The sequence below is a fragment of the Tursiops truncatus genome, chromosome 2 (genome assembly GCF_011762595.2).
Source record: "Tursiops truncatus isolate mTurTru1 chromosome 2, mTurTru1.mat.Y, whole genome shotgun sequence".
Classification (NCBI taxonomy): domain Eukaryota; kingdom Metazoa; phylum Chordata; class Mammalia; order Artiodactyla; family Delphinidae; genus Tursiops; species Tursiops truncatus.
The window spans coordinates 153,243,807-153,267,242 of NC_047035.1; the positions used below are offsets into that span (position 1 = coordinate 153,243,807).

At 39.9% G+C, this 23,436-nt stretch overlaps 1 long non-coding RNA gene across 1 annotated transcript; it reads left to right on the plus strand.

Annotated features, from left to right (window-relative positions):
• The first annotated feature begins 767 nt into the window (after positions 1 to 767).
• On the plus strand, positions 768 to 23,436 carry LOC141278093 (uncharacterized). Its single transcript, XR_012330372.1, has 4 exons — positions 768 to 1,443; positions 5,674 to 5,770; positions 6,826 to 6,906; positions 22,929 to 23,436. It is a non-coding gene; the product is annotated as an uncharacterized lncRNA (long non-coding RNA).

Sequence of the window (23,436 nt, forward strand, 5' to 3'; positions counted from 1 at the left end):
ATTATTTTCATTGAAGTATAGTTGATTTACAAGGTTGTGTTAATTACTGCTGTATAGCAAAGTGATTCAGTTATATATATATATATATATATATAAATATACATTCTTTTAAAAATTCGTTCTTGATTGGACCTTGTGGGATAACTTCATTTCCTGGCATTTAAGACTGTAATTTTAAGATGCTTCCAACTTCGATGAAGCTACACGTAGCCATGTGGGATTTGTGGCTACAGATGGTACTTGGTATGAGTTCGCTTTTCGATGTGTAGATGGACCCAAAGTCTTTTTCTTCCTATTTGTGCATTAGGCTTCTCTGTTTACTGCTGCTACATCCAAGCAGTCCTTACATTTAAAAAAAAATCATGCCTTATCCTCCGGCACTGAAGTGATGCATACTGCAGGGTCACACTTCAGGGACCCGTGCAAGTGGTAAATGACGTTAGAAAAAATTAAGAACTCACCTACACATTTTAAAAGACTACCTGAAGCACAGTTTCAAATAACAGGCAGGATAATAATGACTATCATCCCGGGGCAATTTTGCCTGTGTTTGTGCTGTGATGGTTCTCCATTTGGGAGGACATTTTTATGTCAGAAAATGAGTCTAATGTCTACAAGTGACCTTGCCTTCTTGTGGCCAAGCATAGTCCCAAACCACACGTAATTGAACAATATCGTCTTTTATCGGACAGGTACGTTTCTAGATGGTATTCAGCCATAATCTCTTCCTTTATTGTTTCCTCAGGGCAATTACTTCCCACGGTGACTATCTTGTAGTGAAAGACATTTTGAACAGTTCTATACTGCGGCCTCACGTCGGGAGTGCAAGAGTTAGCACAATTTGGGAATAACATGGAAAGAGACTGAGAATGGAATTCAAAATACAAAAGGAAAGGAAGCCATACATCATCCCACAAAGTAACGTTATGACTTGGTGGCCTTAGCAAGGCCTTCTACAAGGCTGTGGGCTGGAGCCAAAAATACTGCAAGAGCTGGAACTTTGAAACTGACTGTAAACTTGTCTTGAATGGTCCCCAGACACCCTGGCCTTTGTTTATAGAAGTCTTTGTTTTCCTTTGACAGTACCGGGAACCTAACATTTTCCTAGTCGGGTATATTTCTGTATTCATTGTCCCGGCCATGCCAGGTTAAGCTGACAGCTTGACAGCTTGGCTGCAGGAACGAGTCTTTACTGACGATCTTCCTTATCCTTTTTCTTTGCCTATTAAGTTGAATTCAGTTCTATTTTTTTCTGGCCAACCCGATTCAAGGCTACACACTCTAGGAAGTATCAGACAACTGAACTTGGTCTAGGCAACTGAGCTGAATTTTGTGGTGAGTCAGGACTATTCTCTTAGTACGAGAGTTACAGTGGTTTGGCTCGACACAGAATTCATTGGTACCAATCCCAGCCCTTCTGAGAGCTTGCTGTGTGACTTTTGGGTAAGTCATAACCTTTCTGTTTTTAATTTCCTGAAAAGTGGAGATAAAGCCGCAGTGCTTTTCATCCACCACCCTTGGAAGCGTTTTGTGAAGGTTAGTTAATTAATTGTCAAGACGTCAGCGTATGGGATGTGTAAAGGGAATGTAAATGATAGGTCACACCAGGCAAGAGAGAAAAGGGGAGTGATTGTGGAATAATTGCTATTTTTTCAACATCTTCAAGTTTCTAAGGCAGTTGTCAGGGAAAGTTCCCAAACTTGATGGCTCTAAAAATCATTGAGACATCAGAAGAGTTCTTTCTAGCTTCATTTCCTTCTATAGGATTTTATGTAAGAGTCTGTGGGTTCAATAACTGTCTTAGAACCTAGGGAAAGTAGAAAAAGCTTGGGAAGTGCTTTTGCCTATAAATGTGAGCTTCATTTGACCATAGCGTTAAGGATATATTCAATCAATATTCATGCAAAGGAAAAGATGAAATCGTTTTCTTTGGGAGTCTGATTGCCTCCAGCCAGGCTGGTGAAAATTGGAAGAATGGAAGAAGTTGGAACAGTAAAAGATACCACTTCATGAGCACTTAATTTACCCCAGGAACTTCACTTACATTGTCTTTTGTACCCAGAAAGCAACCCAGTGAGGGGGAATGATGGTTTCTGGTTGCTCTTTCCATGTATTTTCTTGGCAACAGTGTTACGACTCCAAGGCAGTAGTCATTTCAACATAAATGACCAAAATATCAGCTGGCCCTGATGATTCCAGAATCTCATTCTTAGAAGATAGCATGGGTTGGACCTGTATATTTCACTTTTGCACATGTAAATATTCCCCAAACTAGAGACATATCAGGGAAGGGAGGGGAGTAGAGAATTGCAATTGCTTTTTTTTTTTTTTTTGCTGCGCGCGGGCCTCCCACTGCTGCGGCCTCTCCCGCCGCGGAGCACAGGCTCCGGACGCGCAGGCGCAGCGGCCATGGCTCACGGGCCCAGCCGCTCCGCGGCATGTGGGATCTTCCCGGACCGGGGCACGAACCCGTGTCCCCTGCATCGGCAGGCGGACTCTCAACCACTGCGCCACCGGGGAAGCCCAGCAATTGCTTTTTGACTTGGCCAGAAATGGAAACCAACTTCTCTGACTCTTGACACCCAGACCATCATCAACTAAAACTGAAAACAATGTTCCTTACCAAATGGGGTGAATTAAGGCAGTTTGTAGAAAATGCAGTCTGGTAGATCAACACTCTATAAAATCAGTGTGTAGACTATTAATGAAGAGTTTCAACACAGAAGAGTTGGTGTAGTTTTAGACACACGTAAACACACCAAAGAGTGATGTTCTCTTCTTTCCTTCCTTCTTTCACCAAATTCTGAGCATCTCTTCAAGGCATTTCAGAGGAGGCCCTGCTTCCAGAGTTGACAGTGTAGGCAGAATACATTTAGAACTCAAAGTTCAAACAAAAATAACAACAAAACACACACACTCCGACTTTTCTCGTTACTCAGATGTTGTGGAAAATGTATGTGCGGGGGCCGTGGCCTGCCACTGCTCATGTGGGGAGTCAGAGCCGCCTAGATCACGGGGTTCGAGCCAGTGCAGGTAACTGAGCACAAAGCCACATGTGCTCATCTATTTATAGCTCCCGGTGGTGAAAATGTAAAACCAAAGTGCAGCCTCTACCTGCTGTTCCCAACTGACACTAACACAAAACGGATAAGACCTCCTTTTGGTTGCCTTTGTAGTTTCAACTGACACACACAAAAGTGATGACTTGGGTTGTCCCCACTTCTCGACACCGCCCCCCTCTCCCGCCACTTGAACAGGTGAGGGAGTCAGACAGGCAGCCCCTGAACCGCTTGCTCAGTCTTCTGCCTGGTCCAGAAAGGCATCTCTAGCCATGTGAGATGCAGAAATAAAGAAAATTGATTGTATTCCCTTCCTACATCAAGAGCTTTCTCTTTCAAATTCATCCCAGTGAATACCCAAGTACTATCTAAAAACATTTACCTTTCAGATCTTATTTTTCCCCCTCCAGCTTGTGTGCAAGACACACACACACACACACACACACACACACACACACACGCATGCACACACACACACACAGAATTGCAATTCTTCCCCAAAGAACCACAAACAAAACAAAACCAGTAATAGGGTAGAATCATGCCTTATAAACAAGACCTAATTGCAGCAGTTCCTAGGCCTTCTAGCCTCCCTGGATCCAGGTAACTGGATTTTAATGCCCTTATTAGCAGCAAAAGTTTAAAAGCTGTCTTTTCTTAAGGAGGTCTGCAAGGAGGGCTTATGATGCCCTGTTAGAAACTGCTGACCAGAGTTTACGAGGATCTTTTTATTAAAAGGCAAACCTCTCGACAGAGAGGAAGACCACTTGGCGGTGGCGGTGGCGGTGGAGGAGGGGTGGCATCGCCCCCTGACAGCACGGTCCCCGCGGGGGGCTGGCAGCGGCCCAGCGGCGCGCAGGGTAAGCAGGAAGCTGCGGCGAGGCTCAGCCGCTCAAAAGCTACTGGAGCTAATAGATTGTGGTCATGAGGAGAGCGGTAGCATCTCGGTAGTGATGGGAACACTCAAAAGTATCGTCAAAACAGTTGCAGAAACACGCTGAGCTCTGCAGTCCTGAGCCGCTGCCTGCTGCAGCCCCTTTGGACTTTGCTGGAAGCCGCAGGCTCTGAGCGCCGCTGCAGCCTGGCCCCGAGGTCCCGGTTCCATCCCTGCATCCCCACCTCGGATTCTGCGGCCCGGCCCGAGGAGAGGGGGCGCCTCATGGAGGGGGGAGGTGCTGCCGAAGAGGCGCAAGCCTGATCCCGAAGCCCGTCGCCCCTTCCGAGAGGCGCGCAATGTGGACGCCTCTCCTCCCCATCCCTGCTCTAAAGCTTCCGCAGCAGTTTCCATAATGGAGCGTCTATTTCCACCTTATCACTGTGCGGGTGGAGACGGTTAAAGTAAGGAATTTTAACCTCCTTCCCCACCCCGTCCCCGCTTTTTTTTTTTTTTTTTGGTAAAGGGAGACAGCAAAGCTTGAGGGTGTAAGAATTTGAATTTTTGCATAGATATTTCTGATTGTTAAAATGACTTGGATCTGTAAAACTTGAGAGGGCCTTAGCGACCCTCTCGTCCAAACTCCTTCAAGGGATGAAAAATAATCCCTAAAACGCAGAAAGGCCACACCAGCCAGAGAAGGACAGAGCTGAGTTCACTTATGCTGCAGGGAATCTTCATTCATTCATTCATTCAGGTAGTAAGGGTTTACTGAGCACTTACTACAGGCCCATTGTTCTATGTCTTGTGTACCCAGCACCGGGAAAACAGGCATAAATCCCTGGCCTCATCTGGCTTGTCATGTGCCAGACGCTGTTCTAAGTGCTTCACACGTATGAACACTTTTAACTTGTGAACAACACAGTACGGTGTGTGGTAGCGTTACCCACACTTCACAAACCAGGAGGCGCAGAAATGAAGTGGCAAAAGCTGGATTCAGATTTTGACGGTCGGGCTCCTAGTGGGGAAGCAGTATTGCCTGTGTGTGTGCGCGCATGCATGTGTGTAGACGTACATTTATTCGTCCTTATAGCCATAGTCCCCCACGGGCCTCTTGCAACCGCCTCCAAAACTCTCGTGTCATTTGACAACGCCTCATGCGCCTTAAAAAAGAAAATTGGTGTGGAAGATTGTCTTCTTAGTAGGGATCTGCCCTGCACTCCACATCTTCCACTAAACAGATAAACCAGCTCCCAGTTGCATCGTTAGCCTTTGCAAAGCAGATTCGTGGACTTTTCCTGGGCCTCAGCGCTGTCCTTTGAAGTAGGTAGCGTTATGTCTGCTCTGTCACCCAGCAGAGCAGAAGCCACGCCCAGGCCTCCTGTCTCCAAGGCTGGAAGTGCCTTTCCTGGTAGCAACAGAGGGTCAGTTCATTCAAAGAGAAATAAGTCAGCCCTTCCTGGTTGAAGGCAAGAGTGTTCCCAACCAGGATGGAGACTGGCAGGTATTTAACTGGTAAGGACAGTACATTGCCTGCCCAGTCATCCCAATCATGCCAGTTTATAACATGATTTCCAGGACTTTTCCTTATTCTCATTCAAGTGATTTTAAAGAATGCACCCCACTGGAGATGCAGGAAGATTCCTTGTTGTGTACTAGGAACCTGGGAACATGAACAAAATAAAGCATTCTCAGGTAATGTCAGACTCTATTACTTTTTTTTTCTTCTTTCCTACACAGAACTGGAGAGTTTGAGAGAACAGAGCAAAGGGGAGCTTGCTTGTGCTTTCCTGCATTAAACAAATTTATAGGAAAAACGTGGCAGGAAAATGATGAGGTTGGTTCCCTTCTTAAAACGTTCTCCTGTCGAAGTATAGGCAACCATTAACTTCCTGGAAACATTATTTATTAGCTTCTCTACGGACGAGTTGTGAAGAACCTTTCCTTTTTCCCCCTCCTTCCTTCAAATAACCCCTACCTCCCGGCCAAGGATCATTTCAGAAAAAAATAAAAATGTTTGGTGGTTTACTATTTTCCCCATTCAAATAAAAAGGAGCTTTATTGAGTTCCACAGGGAAAAATGTATTCTTATGACTATTTTATTGAATAAGAACACATCAGTGAGATATTTGAACATTTATTTTAGCCACCGAACTATTTGTACCTAGGTGTGTATGAAAAATGGCAAAATGAATTCACTGCCTCTTATCTGGAAAGGGAAGCAGAAGCACATGGATTATTCATCATGGGTACAAGTGCCCCAGACATAACATGCAGCCTGCAGACTGAACTTGACGGGTACAGTGGGGAGAATCTAACTCTGGTCTCTGACTGACTAGGTCTGCCTTCTCTGATCTTGCCCTCAATGTTGACTTTTTGTGACAGCACACGTGTAAAAATAGTTCCACCTGTGACCTCACGGCAGAAAAGCACACCTCTTAGAGAACCCTCTAGAACACTTCAGGGCAACAAGAGCTCTGGCCTTTGACATTAAATAAACAGCACTGAACAAACCCCTTCTTGAGTGGGTGTGACTCCGGAGTCCCTTCTGGGTTCTTCAAGCTAACCTGAGCCAAGTTCTCAAGACATGAACGCCCCACAAACCCCTTCAACAGGTTTCATTGTTTTGTTTACTACATTCACCACCAGTACAAGCAATTCACTTGTTTTTGTGGTTAAAAAACATGTAACATGAGATCTATCCTCTTAATAAAATGTTGAGCGTACAGAATTATTTTTATAAGCACGATATTGTGCAGCAGGCCTCTAGAACTTTTTCCTCTGGCATAAGTGAAACTTTATACCCAGTGAATAACATCTCCCCATTTTTCCCTCCTTCCGGACCCCGGCAACTACCATTCTGTTCTGCTTTGATGGGTTTGCTGACTTTAGATTCCTCGTGGAAAACGGTATGGAGATTCCTCAAGAAATGAAAAATGGAACCACCATGAGGTCCAGCAATCCCACTTCTGGGTACAAGTAATTTAGCATTTTTATTGTTAGTACTCTGAAAAAAGTGTGTTCACATTCCGTGGATTTGGAATGACCTTTGGGCAGAGCTGATGGGTCCATTTGCTGGGGGGTAAATAGTTTCATGGCACAGACTATAAGAAGGCAAACTCCTTTTAAGCCATTTTATGAGGGTTTTCTCTTAATGGAAAGGGAAAGTACTGTTTCATCATGAACACATTAAAACTCAACAAATGAGAGAGTAGGAAATGAAGAAACAGTGGTCGTGGCATGGGTTCTCATGAAGGAAAAATGAACTAGAAATCAAACTTTGTGACTTTATAATGTTTTCAGTGCCACTCAATGGTGATTTCAATAGGCCTTTTGTGGGTTTATAAGGGATGTCACCTGAGCTTATATCCATATATGGGAAAAGTCATGCACAATGGGTTTGTTTTTAGGGGTGAACGGCCCTCAGCTTGATCACCCCACGGAATGAGTGGTGTATTCCTGTCCTGGCTTGAAAAATTTATTTAAAAAGAAAAACACTCCCCTACCTCCTCTTCCTTTGAAGAGACAAATGTATGAGTTGCATCTGTGAGAGTAAAGAGAAAGGCATTTTGTCTTCCCCTCCTGGATCACTTTCCACAGATAAAAATGGAATATGTCCCTTCACCTAAACACCTGTATTGCCACAATCACATTTTTTTTTTAACATTCATCCCTTTCACATCTCTGCTTCTTATGGGTATTGTGTCAAGAAAAGAGGCTTAACTTTTACTTGTGCTTTCCATTTGTAAGTTTTCTCTTTAATTTCCTTAGAGTCATTTTCAGAGTCATAAATTACTCTTCGGCGCTTTCCTGTTCATCTGCCACCCTCTGTTTAGAACATACATCTTCTCCATAGCACGCAACTGTCTCTGGTCTGGGTTCTTTTCCACTTCTGCTGCTCACTAGCTGTGTGGCTTTGGACTAGTGACTCCATCTTCCTGGGTCTCTGTTTTCTCATCTCTGAACTCTGGGCGTTGGGCTAGAAAGGCGATGTCGAAGTCCCTTTGAAGTCTAAAAATGGTTATGATGCTGTGGGACCAGGTGTTCATTAGAGCTGCTTGGGGATGTGAACCTAGTACCTAGTAAGGGTGCAGCATCACAAGATCTTTATTTCAACAACTGGAACTCACAAGTAAATTTTCTAGAGAAAACCTTAGAAAGAGGGCACAATGGACGGATTTCTGGAGAGAAGAATTCAATCAACTCTTCATGTGTTAGGTGGTATTTTTAACACCATCACTTAGAGCAAGCAGCCTCCATCTTATGTTTTCCATCATGTTAGAAAAGTAGCAATCGTGGTCAACTCTGGATTTGTCTAAATCAAAATCGGTTGGCAAGGAAATCTCTCAGGCAGCGTTAGCGAGCATTTGAGATGCTTGCTTCATTGAGAAGGTGCTCATTAATATGCTACCTCATCAGTATCCGCCCGGAGACTCTCTCCATCATTTCTGAGCCCTAGAGGGGCCACTGTCACCCTTGGGTGGTCAGAATGGGAGTTCAAGTGATCGTTAATGATTTTTGACCTACATCAACAGTCTCCTCTGTTTTCCTTAAAACCTCATAGAAGGGCTATAGTTCACTTATTTGGAGAGGAGGGAGGGAGGTAGAGGGGGTAGTAGGATGATAATTCATTGTCCTTGTTAAGTTTTAGCTTATTAAACTATCATATCAATAAATTCTGTATTACTCTGTGACAGTGAATGGAAAGTTTTGCATACTGGGGAGAGTCAGGTTAGTATTTGGGAAATGACTGGACAGAATTCAGTTCACAGCTAAGTCTGTCTAAAAGTAGATCGTGTCAAGGGATACAATGAAGTTTGATTAATTCCTTAGTCTTGAGCAGAGCCTGCCTCCTGGCATGCCGTTAAGGTGGAAGCTTAGATAACTTCTGGTTGCAGCTGCTTTGACATTTCTTTGGGATTGGAGGTGTGATTAAATCCACACACAGTTTAACTTTGTTTTGAAAGGAGAAGCAGCATGGCATAGTGGGAAAAGTGTGGGTTCCGGCTCTGAATTGAAGCAACAATTACCAAACTTCATCTTCTCTTTGTAAGATGGATATCATATTTATTGCATAAGGTAGTTGTGAGAATTAAATCGTTAATGTTTGTAATGGCTCGACGTGTGTTATTCTCCTCTATTTCTCCTTTAATAGGGAAAGGAGCATGGGTAAAAGTGTGTGGACCAGAAATCTAGCAATTAGAGATTCTGATTTTGTCTTTGCTAATCAGTTTGCTTGAGACCTTATTCTCCAGGGTTGCGGGAGAAAGGTAAATAAATGGGTCAGATTGATACTCCTATAAATTAATGTCACGAACTTCAAGTGGGTTTACAGCTCTGCCACGCCAGTGTGTTCCCTGGTTCACCTCGTTCTCCTACTTTTCATACTATTTCAAATGTTCTTCAGTCTCAGACCCTCTGATCACCCTTCCTCCCATCAGCTGCCCCTCTCATGCTGTTCCTTCTGTTTCATCTAATGACCCTGACTCCTGTATCATAGACAAAATGGAAACTATTACATGGCAACTTTTCCATCTTCTTGGTGTCTGAACGTGAAAACATCTTGTGCCTACACCTGTTCTTTCTTCCTTCACTCTAGTTCAAGAGCTTGTCCTCCAGCTCAAACAAATCTCCCCATCTTTGCTCTGCATCCCATCCCCTTCTACCTTCTTGCTAAACTTGCATTATTGGTGATCCCTTCTTTTTCTGCATATCTCACATCTCTCTCTGTAACAGGATCTTTCCGTTGGTGTTGAATTATACTCCCTTCTCCCAAGGTTCAAAATCTTTCCCTTGAATCTCTCTGTATCACGTCTGTCCTTCCACCTCTTTTCATTAAGGCATTCTTTATACTCAATGTCCGCCTACTCACTCCTCAAACAAACGTCATTGCTTCAATGAGTCAGCATTCCTTAAAGTTGCCAGTGACCCCACGTTGCTAAAGCCAGTGGTGACATTTCGGTCATCTCCACCTGAATATCTCGAAGGCACTTCTAACTCAACACGCCCCAAACAGAGCCCCAGATCTTCTCCCCCAAGCCTGGTTCTCTTCTGCCCAAACCTGCTTCTCTCCCTCACTTTCATGTTCTTAGTGTACGGCTCCAGTTTCCCTTACTTCTCTCTCTCGTAGAGAATACATCATTGTGTCCTCTTTGCTTAACCTTCCACATATCCCTTGGGTCCATCCACTTTTCCCCATCCGTGCATCCTCCTTATTATCTCTTCATCTCCATCCTAGATTTTTACAGCATCCCCCAACCTGGTCTCCATGCAGTATCCGCGCTATTCTTGGCAATGGAGGTAAAGTGATTTTTCAGGAATACGTGTTTCATCATGATACCCTCTCGCTTAAGATATAACAGCTTTTTTGTATAGCACAGGGAGCTCAGCTTGGTGCTCTTGTGATTACCTAGATGGGTGGAAAAGGAAGGGGGGAGGAGGTCCACGAGGGAGGGGTTATATGCATATATATAGCTGATTCACTTTACTGTACAGCAGAAACTAACACAACATTGTAAAGCAATTATACTCAAAAAAATAAAAAAGACATAATAGCTTTTCCTTGCTCTTAGGATAGAAGAGCATTCTGTTGCTTTTGCCTAAGATGCCCTTTTCCCTTCATGCTTCTGCCAATTGATTCTTTTCAGATCTCACTTCAAATATGACTTTGCTGAGCCTTTCTGGACTCCCCAGACTAAAGTTGGTTACCACTGCCTTTATCACTGGGGTGTTTTCACATTTTGGTGATGATTGGATGTATTTAGACAGACATTATGTCCCAGAAGCAGTGTGGGTTTATGTATCTTTGGTTCATCACTGAATCCCCGTGAAAGAATACCTAAATGTATGAATAACATAGATCTTGAAACCTGTGCACATGTTAAGGACAAAGACAGGAGAAAGAGCATAGAAACCTCTACTTAGGACTGTTTTATTAAAATGGAAAAATTCCCCTCCTGTAGTAGAGACAGCTAGCTGTCCACCACAACCTCACGTTTCCCTTCAGTAATATGGAGTGATTGCCCAGCGGGCCTGTTGCTTTGCCAGATGTTGCATTTCTCAGCCTTTGCATTCAGCTGCAGCTGTGTGATTAGTTCTTGCAATGAGATAGGCGTGGAAGTTTTGAGTTTAATTTCCAGATCAAGGACGTTAGGAAACAGCTGTGTCTTTTTTCCCCGCCAACAAATGAAAAAAGAGGACTCTGAGATCCTAGGGAATGATGGAGCTGCAGAACAAAAGCAACATAAACCTCCAAATTACCACAGGAGCAAAGATGCCAGTAACCAGTGACACCTGCATCCACCATTACATGGGCAAGAGTTGGTCAACTATTGTAGTGGTGCAAATCTGGCCCTCCACCTACTTTTGTAAATAAAGTTCTGTTGGAACACACAGCTATGCCCACTTGTTTACGTACTGTCTGTGGCTGGTTTTGTACTGTATCAGCAGAGTGGTTGCAATAGAGACTGTATCACCTTCAATGACTAAGACATTTACAGTCTGGTCCTTTATCAAAACAAGTCGCCAATACCTGGTCTATTGTGTTAAGCGACTGTAATTTGGGGTTTAATTGTTGTAGCAACCAGCATTGCCCTAACTAGTATATCTCTTTAGGCATAAATATTATATCTCTCTGCACCCTTCCATTCACTGATACATTCTTTCAACTAGTATTTCTTGAGCATCTAATGTGTTCTTGGTATTGGGGATACAAAGGTGAATGAGATATGATTCCTGATCTCAAGAAGTGTATAGTTTTGATAGGGAGATAGAGGGATCAATTGGCAATTAAAACACGAACACAATGGTGGAAAATACAGGGATGTCTACTGTTCCACGTAGGGGTGGTACTTACCCAGGCTTGGGAGAGGCATGTGCTGAGGTCAGGTCCTCTGAGATGGATATTGATGTGCTGGGAATGTATTGTGGAGTGCTTTCAGGATCAACATCTGTGGGTAAGGGAAGGAAGCAGGAATAGGCAGAGGGGGGAGTAGGGCGTTTTCACAACAATGACCTCAGCCAAACGCACAGAGAGCTCTGAACCTTAGGGGCCCTTTGGAGCTGAGACAAGGGATGTGATCTCTTGCAAGGAGGTTCTCTTCGGCTGAGCACTATTCCTGAAGAGAAGGTTGACGACAGTCCTCCCAGCAGCTGGGGGAATCGTTCTACAGTCCCGAGGGGCCATCCGATGGTGCACACAGAGACCAGCATGAGATGGTTCTGTGACAATCCTTGGGAGGCAGTTAGGTCTAAGCTTACACCTCAACGTTGAGCAGGGATTTTCACCTTGAAAAAGGAGGGACAAGGAATGCCTAGAGGAGAGCACTCTAGGCAGAGGGAATAACATGTTCAAATCACTAAAAATGAGAGAGAACATGGGAAGATTAGACTGACCAACCAGCAGGTTTCCATGAGTAGACTTTCTGCCTCTGTCTGACGGAGAGACAGGGAAGCTGTCAAGGGATCACTGTAATTGATTTGCAATTGCAAGATATGGTTGTCCCTCCATATCTGCAGAGATTTGATTCCAGGAATCTCCAGGATACCAAAATCCATGGATGCCCAAATCCCATATGTAAAATGGTATAGTATTTGCATATAACCTACACACATCCTCCCATAGATTTTAAATCACCTCTAGATCACTTCTAATACCTAATACAATGTAAATGCTAGTACATGCAAAGTAAATACCATGTAAATAGCTGCTAGTGACAAATTCAAGTTTTGTGTTTTGGAATTTCCTGGATTTTTTGTGGGGGGGAATATTTTTGCTCCACAGTTGGTCCAATTCACAGATGCGAAGCCCACAGATATGGAGGGCTGACTGTACCTACATTCCAAGAAGCTCCAGGTCATAATTAAATTTATCTTATGTGTTTTAAACTAAGTATCTTGTATACAAGGACAATTTAACTAAGCCTGCAGCCTGGGAGCAGCTTTACGAGATCTGTATTAGGAATGTGATATCTTTATTCTCATATAGTTTGAGTTAATTATCTTGAGTCAGTGGTTTCTCATCCAAATCATGATTTCTCTATCTCCTGAAATTCTCCATTCTGCTCAGAAACCTATCTGCCACTTACCAAGCGACCCTGATTGACTAGTGCAGATGTGAGTGGAATAGTTAAATCCTCCATCCCAATGGAAAACAGATTTATAAGCATAAACATAGGGCAAATTTGAACAATTAGGCAGGGTGAATTGTAAAGTGATTGGGCTTGCAGTTCAAAACTACTAACTGTTGTTTGGTAACTTAGAACAAATAGTGACTAACCACTGGAGCAGACACGCTTCTCAAAAATGTGTGGTTGTAAATGCCCAGAGAGGATCTTTATATTTGAAATCCCACATTTAAAGTGCTGTATATACCTAAGTATATCGCTTACCAAATTTTTGGAGTTGAAAAATAGTGAATCTGTTTGTAAACTTCTGGCCATCATTTTCTATCTTTCTGTTTCATTATTGTATTACTAGTTCATGATACTCAAATTAAATAGAGATTGAAATCTTGAAATTATGTATACGTTAGTGTTTTTTCTGAACAGAATAATACCATGTAATAAACATATGTGCATTTAAACATGTTGATTGTGTGTTATTTGTATGTATAGTAACCTAAATGTAAGTATAAAACACAAAAATGAAAACAAATGTCCTCTAACCATTCACTCACCTTAGGACAAAAATATTAGAAATTTAGGCTTCTTCCAGATTCCATCCTGATCTCTCTCCCTTCTCTCCAAAGCAGCTATGACTCAACATTTATCATTTCTTTGTAAGTAGTTAAAAACAAACTACACATATATTTGCCCTAAATAATAATTTTGCTGGTTTTGAGTATAAGAAAAATATTGTACTAAATTTAGTCTTCTACACAATTAAAAAAATTCAGCTTTATATACCTAAGATTCATCAGTGCTTTTGCATATAGCTATAATTCATTCTCACCCCTGTATAGTATTGTGTATGAGTATAGCAGAATTTACCCATTTTCTTTTTTTTTTATTTTATGTTTCTTTAAAATAAATTTTTTATTGAAGTATAGTTGATTTACAATAGTTGATTTACAATGTTAGTTTGATTTACAATGTTAGTTGATTTACATAGTTGATTTACAATGTTAGTTTCAGGTGTACAGCATAACTATTCAGTTATACATACAAGGATATATATTCTTTTTCAGTTTTTTTTCCCTTATAGGTTATTACAAGATATTGAGTAGAGTTCCCTGTGCTATATAGTAGGTCCTTGTTGGTTATCTATTTTATATATAGTAGTGTGTATCTGTTAATCCCCACCTCCTAATTTATCCCTACCCCCCACGCCATTTTTCCCTTTGGTAACCACAAATTTGTTTTCTATTCTGTGAGTCTCTCTGTTTTGGAATTAAGTTCATTTGTATCTTGTTTGTTTTTAGATTCCACATATAAGTGATCTCATATGATATTTGTCTTTGTCTGATTTACTTCACTTAGTATGATATCTCTAGGTCCATCCATGTTGCTGCAAATGGCATTATTTCATTCTTTTTTATGGTTGAGTAATATCTCCTTTTCTTGTTGGTTGACATATTTTCCACTTTTAGTTGTTTCAATAACAAATGGTGGTGTTCTGAATAGCTTTTATATGTCTCTGGAAGCATATGGGTGAAAGTTTCTTTTGATTACCTATCTAGGAGTAGAACTGCTGAGTTGAAGGGTATGCAGATGTTTAACTTTATAAGATAACGGAAATTGTTTTCCAAAATAGTGACACCACTTTAATTTCCATTAGCAAGATAGGAGAGTTCCTATTGCTCCCCAGACTTGGATTCTGGAACCCAAGGTCCAGATTAACATTTCTGCTCTGTCATTTACTAGCCATTTGACTTTGCACAAAGTCTTTCACTTCTTTTTACCTCCACTGCTTTCTCTGCCAAATGGGGATGATGATCTAAGGGTTCTGTGAGAATTAAGTGAGTGAATATATGTATAGCACTTAGAACAGTATCTGGGTATATAGCAATACTGTGTAAGTAATAGCTTTTATTTTCTTAGCTTTTACCAGTCTGACAGATGTAAAATAACATCTCATTGTGGTCTAATTTTGTATTGCCCTGACTACTAATGAGGTTGTTTACTGACCTTTCTTCTATTATGGCTATTTATATCTTTTGGTCATTTCATTACTGGGTTGTTCATCTTTTTCTTCTGTTGTTTGGGGTCCTTTATACATTCTGAATTAAAAAAAAACTTGTTGATTCTATTTTTTTGCAAAATACTTTTTCAAGTTTGTAGCTTATCTTTACAACTTTTGAAATGGAGTATTTATTTGTTTTTGTGGTTACTGATTTTTTTTTTAATTTGGGTATCGTGTTTAAGAAATGTTCCCAATTCAGAATCATAAGGATATTTTTTCTATCTATTCTTCTAATATGATTAAAATTTTGCCTTTCTTATTTAAGTTTGTAATCTAACAGGAATTTGTCTTAATGGTTAATGGGAGATAGGGAATATGTTTCACACTTTATAAGACAGGGAATATGTTTCACACTTTATATATGCATACATAATCATCTCAGCATCATTTATTGAATTATCCTTTTATTTATAACCTTTTCTCTAGTGAACAACAGGCACACGTGGTCCATTTAACAAGTTTTTATATGTGCACTGACCTGCTTCTGAGTTCTCTATTCTGTTTCATTGATCAGCTTGTCTATCCCTACATCAATATCATTGTCTTAGTTACTATTATTTTATAATACATTTTGGTATCTGTTATAAAAAGAACTCCCCCCTTTTTTATTCTTTAATAATGTTTTGGGTATTCTCAATTCTTTGCTTTTTTTAAAAAAATTTTATTGAAGTATAGTTGCTTTACAATGTTGTGTTAGTTTCTACTGCACAGCAAAATGAATCAGCTATACGTCTATCTATCTATCTATCTATCTATATATATATATATCCCCTCTTTTTTGGATTTCCTTCCCATTTATGTCACCACAGAGTAGTGTTCCCTGTGCTATACAGTAGGCTCTCATTAGTTATGTATTTTATACATAGTATCAGTAGTATATATATGTCAATCCTAATCTCCCAACTGAACCCACCCACCTTCCCCCTTGGTACCCATACCTTTGTTCTCTATGCCTGTGTCTCTATTTCTGCTTTGTAAATAAGATTGTCTATACCAATTTTTTCAGATTCCACATATATGCATTAATATACGATATTTGTTTTTCTCTTTCTCACTTACTTCACTCTGTATGACAGTTTCTAGGTCCATCCATGTCTCCACAAATGACCCAATTTCGTTACTTTATATGGCTGAGTAACATTCCATTGTATACATGTACCACATTTTCTTTATCTATTCCTCTGTTGATGGACATTTGGGTTGTTTCCATGTCCTGGCTACTGTAAATATTGCTGCAATGAGCATTGGGGCACATGTGTTTTTTGAATTATGGTTTTCTCTGGGTATATGCCCAGTAGTGAGATTGCTGGGTCACATGGTAGTTCTATTTTCTTATACATTTTAGAAACAACTTGTCAAATTCCTTGAAAATTTTCGTTTGAATTTTGTTGAAAATTATATTGAATCTAATGATCAATTTAGGAAAAATTAATATCTTGTTGATATTCCTATCCATGGACCTATATGTTCTTTAGGCCTTCTATAATGTGTATTTCAAGAAATTTTAACTTTTTTTTCTCTGTAAAGGTTTTGTTTTGTTAGATTTATTCCTCAGTGTGAGGTTTTGTATTTACCTTTGGGTAGAAATACAAATTATTCTATATATTGATCTTACCTTCAGCCACTTTGTTAAATTCTTTTAGTAATTCTAATCTTAATCTGTAGATATTTTTGTTTTGTTTTCATATAGACAGTGTAATCATGATCAAATAAAGACAATTTTGCTTTATGCTGTACAATTCTTGCCTTTCAGTTCTTTTTCTTGGCATGATGTGCCAGTATGGATTTTCAGTATTGATTACTCTGTAATTTCCTTTGTAACACTCTTCTCATCTTGCTTTTATTTTTCAAAGATGTACTAGCCTTGTCGAGTTGGCAGAGGTGGCTGCTCACTCATTTTCTGTTCTCTGAAGAGTTTGAATAAGTGTCCAACGATCTCCTCCTTGAAAAGTTGTTAGAACTCACCTATCATCTGTCTGACCTGGTGGGTTTTACTTTGCTTTGTTTTGTTTTATGGGACTCTTTCAAATGGCTGAATCAGCTTCTTCAACTGACAATTCTGCCTTCTTATTTCTGGAGTCACTTTTGGAAAATTATAGTCCTGCCATCTTACTTTATGTCTTCTACTTGTCTCTCTTTTCTGTTCTTCTTCTTATTATTTGAATTATTTGTTTTCCTTATTCATTTTTTAAAAAATGAAAATAAAATAGAATATAAAAATCAGAATGCACAATAGTTACATAAGAAGATTAAGTATTATTTTGAGGATTTTTTTTCAGTTGTTAGCAAGTGGGTATTTTTGTTTTGCAGTCTAAGATGTTTGAAAGATGCTGCTTTAGTGAAAGTTTTGGGGGGTGAACCATTTCAGTTTTTGTTGATTTAAAAGTACATTTATTTTGCTTTTGTCTTTGATAGTTTGCTGCATGCCAAATTCCAGGTGGTTAGTCAGTTTCTCTTAGCAATTTGAAGTTCTTATTGTGTTGTGTTCTGGCTTTCTCTGTTGTTGTGATGTCTGCTGTCACTATTTTTAAGATCTTTTCATTATCTTTGCTGTTTTGCAGTTTCACTATGAAGTGTATATTTCTTTTTAATTTATTTTGCTGTTTTACGTTGAATTTTGGGATTCATGTCTTTCATCATCTGAAATATTCTCAAACATTCTTCCTTTCAATATTTCCTCTCCTCCATTTTGCCTTTCCTTCTGCTACTCTATTTAGATTTATATTAGACCTTTCAGTCTTTCCTCTATATTCCTTAACTTCTGTTTTAAGATTTCTGCATTTTAGATAATTTCTTCAATATATCACCCCATTTACTAATTCACTCTTTAATTGTGTCTAATACACTGTTTAACTCAACCATCAATATTATAATTTAAAACCACTACATTTTTCATTTATAAAATTCTATTTGATTCATTTGAAAATTTGTCTGGTCATTTTGTTTTAACAATCTCTTAGGTTTATTTACTCTTGCCAATTTTTAAAATCTTTCAGTTTTTTAAACATTTCATACATAATTATTCCACATTCTGTCTCATAGTTCCAATATCTGAAGACTTAACATCTGATTCTAAATCTAAATCTAAATCTGATTTTATTGTTTCTGTCAATTATCACTTATCGTGGCTTTTTTTAATGTGTTTTTGACAGTTATTGATTTTCAGTTCATATTTTCCTGCTCTTAACCAATGGAAATCCCAGCAGCATAAATTAGGGATGCTTTCCTTCATGGAGAATTTATATTTACTTTTGTCAGGAGCCAGGGGCAAATTGGACTATTTTTGTTTTATTTGCATCCTCATACAAACATGGAATCTCAGCTCAAGCTCTCCCACTGTGCAAAGGGCCATATCTATTATCCAGTTCCTAGAACTGGCATGAGCATTTGTTTCCAGGGCAACCTAGTTTCTATTTCTACTTTTGATTTCAGCTCATTATTATTATTTTGTTTATTTGTTTGTGTGGAGAGTCCTCTTGTCTTTATTTAAGCCCAGCAATATACTACAAGGGATGTTTCTTATAATTTATCTGGGGTTTAGCTGTAATGTATTAGGAGGAACTTTTAGAAAATGTGGTCTCCCATACTGTTAGAAGCAGAAGTTGGACAGCTACGTTTTGATGATGTCGATAATAATTGTTCTGCTAGAAAGAGCAATAGCAAAATCTTATACTATTGGTATGGCATCAGCTAGTTTCACAACATCTCTGATACAGGCAGACATTTTATAGATATAGATGTTACCATCCAAGATATTAAGTGTCTTCCTAAATCACATAAATGGTTAGGATAAAAGCCTAGACTTCTGACTTCTACTTTGTTGATTAAAAAAATAAATAACATGTGCGGATGTTTCCAGTCTTTTTCACATCAGTCTTTCCATAAACTAAACCATGATTTTGGGGGCTGAAGAACAAGAGTTCCTCTAGTCTCTGGATACCACAAGACTAGAAAATATTGTTTCAGAAGACTCCCGGAAAAGAATGTTTCACAAGTTCCTCCAGTAAGCTATTTTAGGACCTAATAATTCTTCTGTAATGACTTCCTTTACTTCACTTGGTTTCTTCCTGTTGAAATATATGTTCATTTCCTCTTCTTTCCTTCATCGCTCTCTATGTTACATTTCCTTTTTTCATGATAATCACCTCTGAGCTTGTTCAATGTCACTTTGTATACATTGATTCCGTGAAAAAAATATTGTGGTCCTAATATATGCCTTAATTGTCTTTTCTTTGGACCAAAGATATTCTCTGTTTACCTGTCATTAAAGATATTGTTTGCCAACACATGAGCTATTTTTGTCATCCTTTTCTGTATATTCTCTAGTATTTCTACATTTCTTATAAGTTAAGAAAATCTTTTAGGTTGCTGAAGGCCAAGTTATTCTTGGCCATAGCCTTTCTTATTCCACACCTGGAAAGGACCTGGAGATTACCCCATTCCTGAGCTAGCCACCCTTTCTTTCTTTCTTCTTTTTTTTTTTTAAATTTAATTTAAAATTGTTTTACAGATTTAAAAAAAATTTTTTTTGGCCTTGCCACCTGGGATCTTAGTTCCCCGACCAGGGGTCGAACCCATGTCCCCTGCAGTGGAAGTACGGGATCTTAACCACTGGACCGCCAAGGAAGCCCCTGGCCATCCTTCTCTTTACTAAGTGTCTAATTGATTAGGCCAGTGGTTAATGGATCCTTTCTAGTTTTCCTCTTTTGAGTGTACTCTTGAACAACTTTCTCCTCTGTATTTTTTTCCCTAATGGAATAGACATTTTTAATTTAGGCTGATAAATCCAGTCAAAATAAAGTCAGTGATTTCAATATCTATAAATATGTATCTCTTTAAAGAAACAGGATAAAGACGTTCTAGCAAATTCTAGCTTATGTGTTAATATTTTCCTTTGTAAATATGATCCTTGGATTAGAAAGCTACAGCAGCAACAATAAAAGCAGCAACAACAACAAAATCCCACTTAAATCAACCACCAGGACTAACTTGTCAAACAAATATGCTTAGATTCAGGAAGATAAAATCATCTGAGGCAATTCTGCAACCTAACATTTGACCTCTTGTGCTCCTCACAATTTTTTTTTTTTGATGTTCTTGTTAAATTCAACTCTGCATTGTTTTATTTTCTAGTTAGGTACACGAGAAGATCTGCCGAGCTGAATCAGATCTCGTTTTCTGCTCTAAATATAAGTTGTATGTAGTATTATTGGAATCAACCCAATTTTTCCTGTTTAAAAAAAAAAAACCCCAAAAAACACTGGACCATTTTGAGCTTTGGTTACATCACTTTCATTGCTTCCTGAATTTCTAGACAGATTTTCAAATTTCCTCCACCCACTGCTGACGGGCATCACAATAGGTTTTATTGTCCAGTGTGCTGGGGTGTCAGGCTACTCACGTCAGAAATGGAGCTCTTGGGGACCTGTTGATGAAGACATGGGTGTTCTAGAATCTGCCCTGTCTCCCACACTGCCTGCCCCAGACTTGTAGATATCTGTGAGGTAAGCACCGCATGCAAATCTAATCAAGCAGGTCATTTGTTAAACGTCGCTCTTGACGGGACTTTTTGAAGGTCACTGCATTTAGGAATGTGGAGCACCTCCTTGTCATGGTTTTGGCACCCCCCAAATAAAAAATAAAATAGCACCAAGGTCAGCCACTGTTTGAAAGTGGGGTGGTGAACATTTAGCTGCAAATGACACGAGGAGGGTTACAAAGATGAAATGGAAAGGGACAGGTACAAGAAGAATTGATTCTATCAGAGAAGACTGTCTGGTGAAACAAGGAAGATGACTCAGATTAATCTTATTTGGAGATAAGAGTTTTCCTAGATGCAATATCGATGTTCAAACTCCCTTCAGTAGGCTGGGGCAAATCAGCAGATGGTGTTCGTAAAAAACATGGCCTGTGGGATGGGGTTTAGATGGAGATACAGAATCTGGGAAGGCTTTATCTGAGATGTGCTATCTGAACAAGCCTTGGGGGCACAGGTAGGATTTGGAAGACGAGGGTGCAGGGCTGTGAGGGGAGGTGGCAAAGACATTCCAGGTAGAGGCAATGGCACAAGACTCAGACACCACGGAGCTGATGCAAGGTGAGTAGAGCAAGCATTTGGGTTTGGCTAGAAAGTAGAATCTGTGTCTGGCAGAGGTCGGAGGCCGTGGTTAGTTCACAGATGACCTGGACTTGGATTGATAGGCAGGAGGGAGACACTGAAAAGCTTTGAAGAGCCAATGATAAGGCCGGAACCTGGCTTCAGGATGACCAGGATCGTAGAGGTTTTGGTACACAGACTTGCTAACTTTTATAAAGACAAACCCCAAACTTTCAAAGACCATTAGACACTTGGTATTCCTCTTTTTAGCCTTGGATTGTAGAGACAAGGTCAGGGTGGGCTAAACTTGAGGGATGTCCCTGGCGGGCCAGTGGTTAAGACTCCGTGCTTCCAGTGCAAGGGGCGCAGGTTCCATCCCTGGTCGGGGAACTAAAATCCCACCTGCCACATGGCATAGCCAAGAAAATATTAAAAAAATAAAATAAATAAAATAAATAAAGGATAAGAGAACTTGACCTCCCTGTTGTCCCTGTTTCTCTATGACCTTTCTTAGTACGGCTGTTTGACTAGTTTTTACTTTGGTTTGAATTCTGATCCTAGTTTGACTGCGTGTGTCCTTCCTGAAGCCCCAGAGTCCCTCTTCTGGCTCATACTCTGCTTTCTTGGATCCTAAAAGCCTTTGCTCACTTTTGGATCGCAGGGCCTTTATCACAGGCTCCATTTTATGCGTTCTTTCCCCCTCTTTGGCGCAGAGCTCTGGTCTCTGACTAGGGAAAAAGAACTAGTTACAAACAGTGTCTATCCCTTTTAAAGAAGAATTGCAAGTTTTCTCATGTGACTTTTTCACTGATACCTTATTCATGTTAACTTTACGTTTATTCTACATGCATTAAAAACGCTGACTTTGACTTCAGCATATAGCCAATTGCCGCTGTATGCCGTTGTATAGGGAAGAATAATTGTATGCCTATAAGAAATGTAAAAAGACCTTGTGTATTAAAGTTGCTTATTATCATGATTGCCTAGGAAGCAGTTAAGGGCTATCTATTCACTTCTTAAGTTTGTGAGTGAGAAAATTGACAAATTACTTTCTACCCCTATGTATACTTTAGTCAGAATGAAAAGCACTTCGAAGAAAGTGTTCTAGATTCTATGGATGAATCCTCAGCCCTTCTGTTGCCTCCTCTGGAAACCCAAGAATTTGGCATTTACCTTAGAGATGGATGATTAAAATCCCAACTTAGATATAATCACTTTCTTCAAGATTCGTATGTTGATATCTTATTCTATGGGGATTTTCCTCAATGTTTCCATTTAAGTTACGTATCTGTCCCTCCTACTCTGACCTCTATACACTGGAAAGAAGTAAAACTTCTTGCATTAGCGTAACTTCAATACCTGACAAGTAGTATTTAGACATTGATTTATGGCCTCAAACCCACAATAGTTTCCCTCTCCATTCACCCATCACGGAGACCCCAATGCAAGCGGTAGATGCATGTTTTTAATGGATGTGAACTTAACCATTAATGTAACATCTCTGGTTTAATGCAGGTCCTTTTGTTAAATGACAATATAATTACTAGTTATCGGCAAACCTCGAAAAGTTTGGAAGGTTGGGTTCAGTTAAACACCCGAGACCCGAGATGCTTATCTGAAGTTTACCCCTTGAGTTGAGCAGGTCCAGGCTGGAACACGCTCAAGACCTATCTTACACTTGCGTTAGTAATTCTCTTTTTCTGTGTCTCCCTATCAGCCTTTCTACGATTCAGCTTTGGCCTATTGACGATGTAAAATACGACATAAAAAAGATAAAAGTCATCTCCGTGAAATCGAGCCGAATAGTTTTCACAAGATGCTGAGAAGAGTTCGATAAACATTTTAAGTCAAATGAGAAATGCTACCTTCTTGGAGTGTTAGGAAATACTTTGCCTATCTCCTTTTCCCTTACTCTTGTTTAAAAGGTTTATTGCTACAGAATTTTCTAGTAGTTTTACCTGACATCCGATTGGGGGTGGGGGGAATTGCCGAAGATAACTCAGATGAATCCTATTTGAAAACAAGTCTTTTATTTTATTTTTTTTCATAGAAAAAGCATTAGTGTGTAAACCTCTTTCAGTATGGTGGGGCAAGCCAGCAGGTTGTGTACTTAAAAAAAAATCATTAAAATACTTTCAACACCGTGTGTTTTGTGTCTAGTTTAGGAAGCACATTGCATCGGTGGTGGTTTTTTCGAGTTCTACGTTCCTCTAAATGACCTTTTT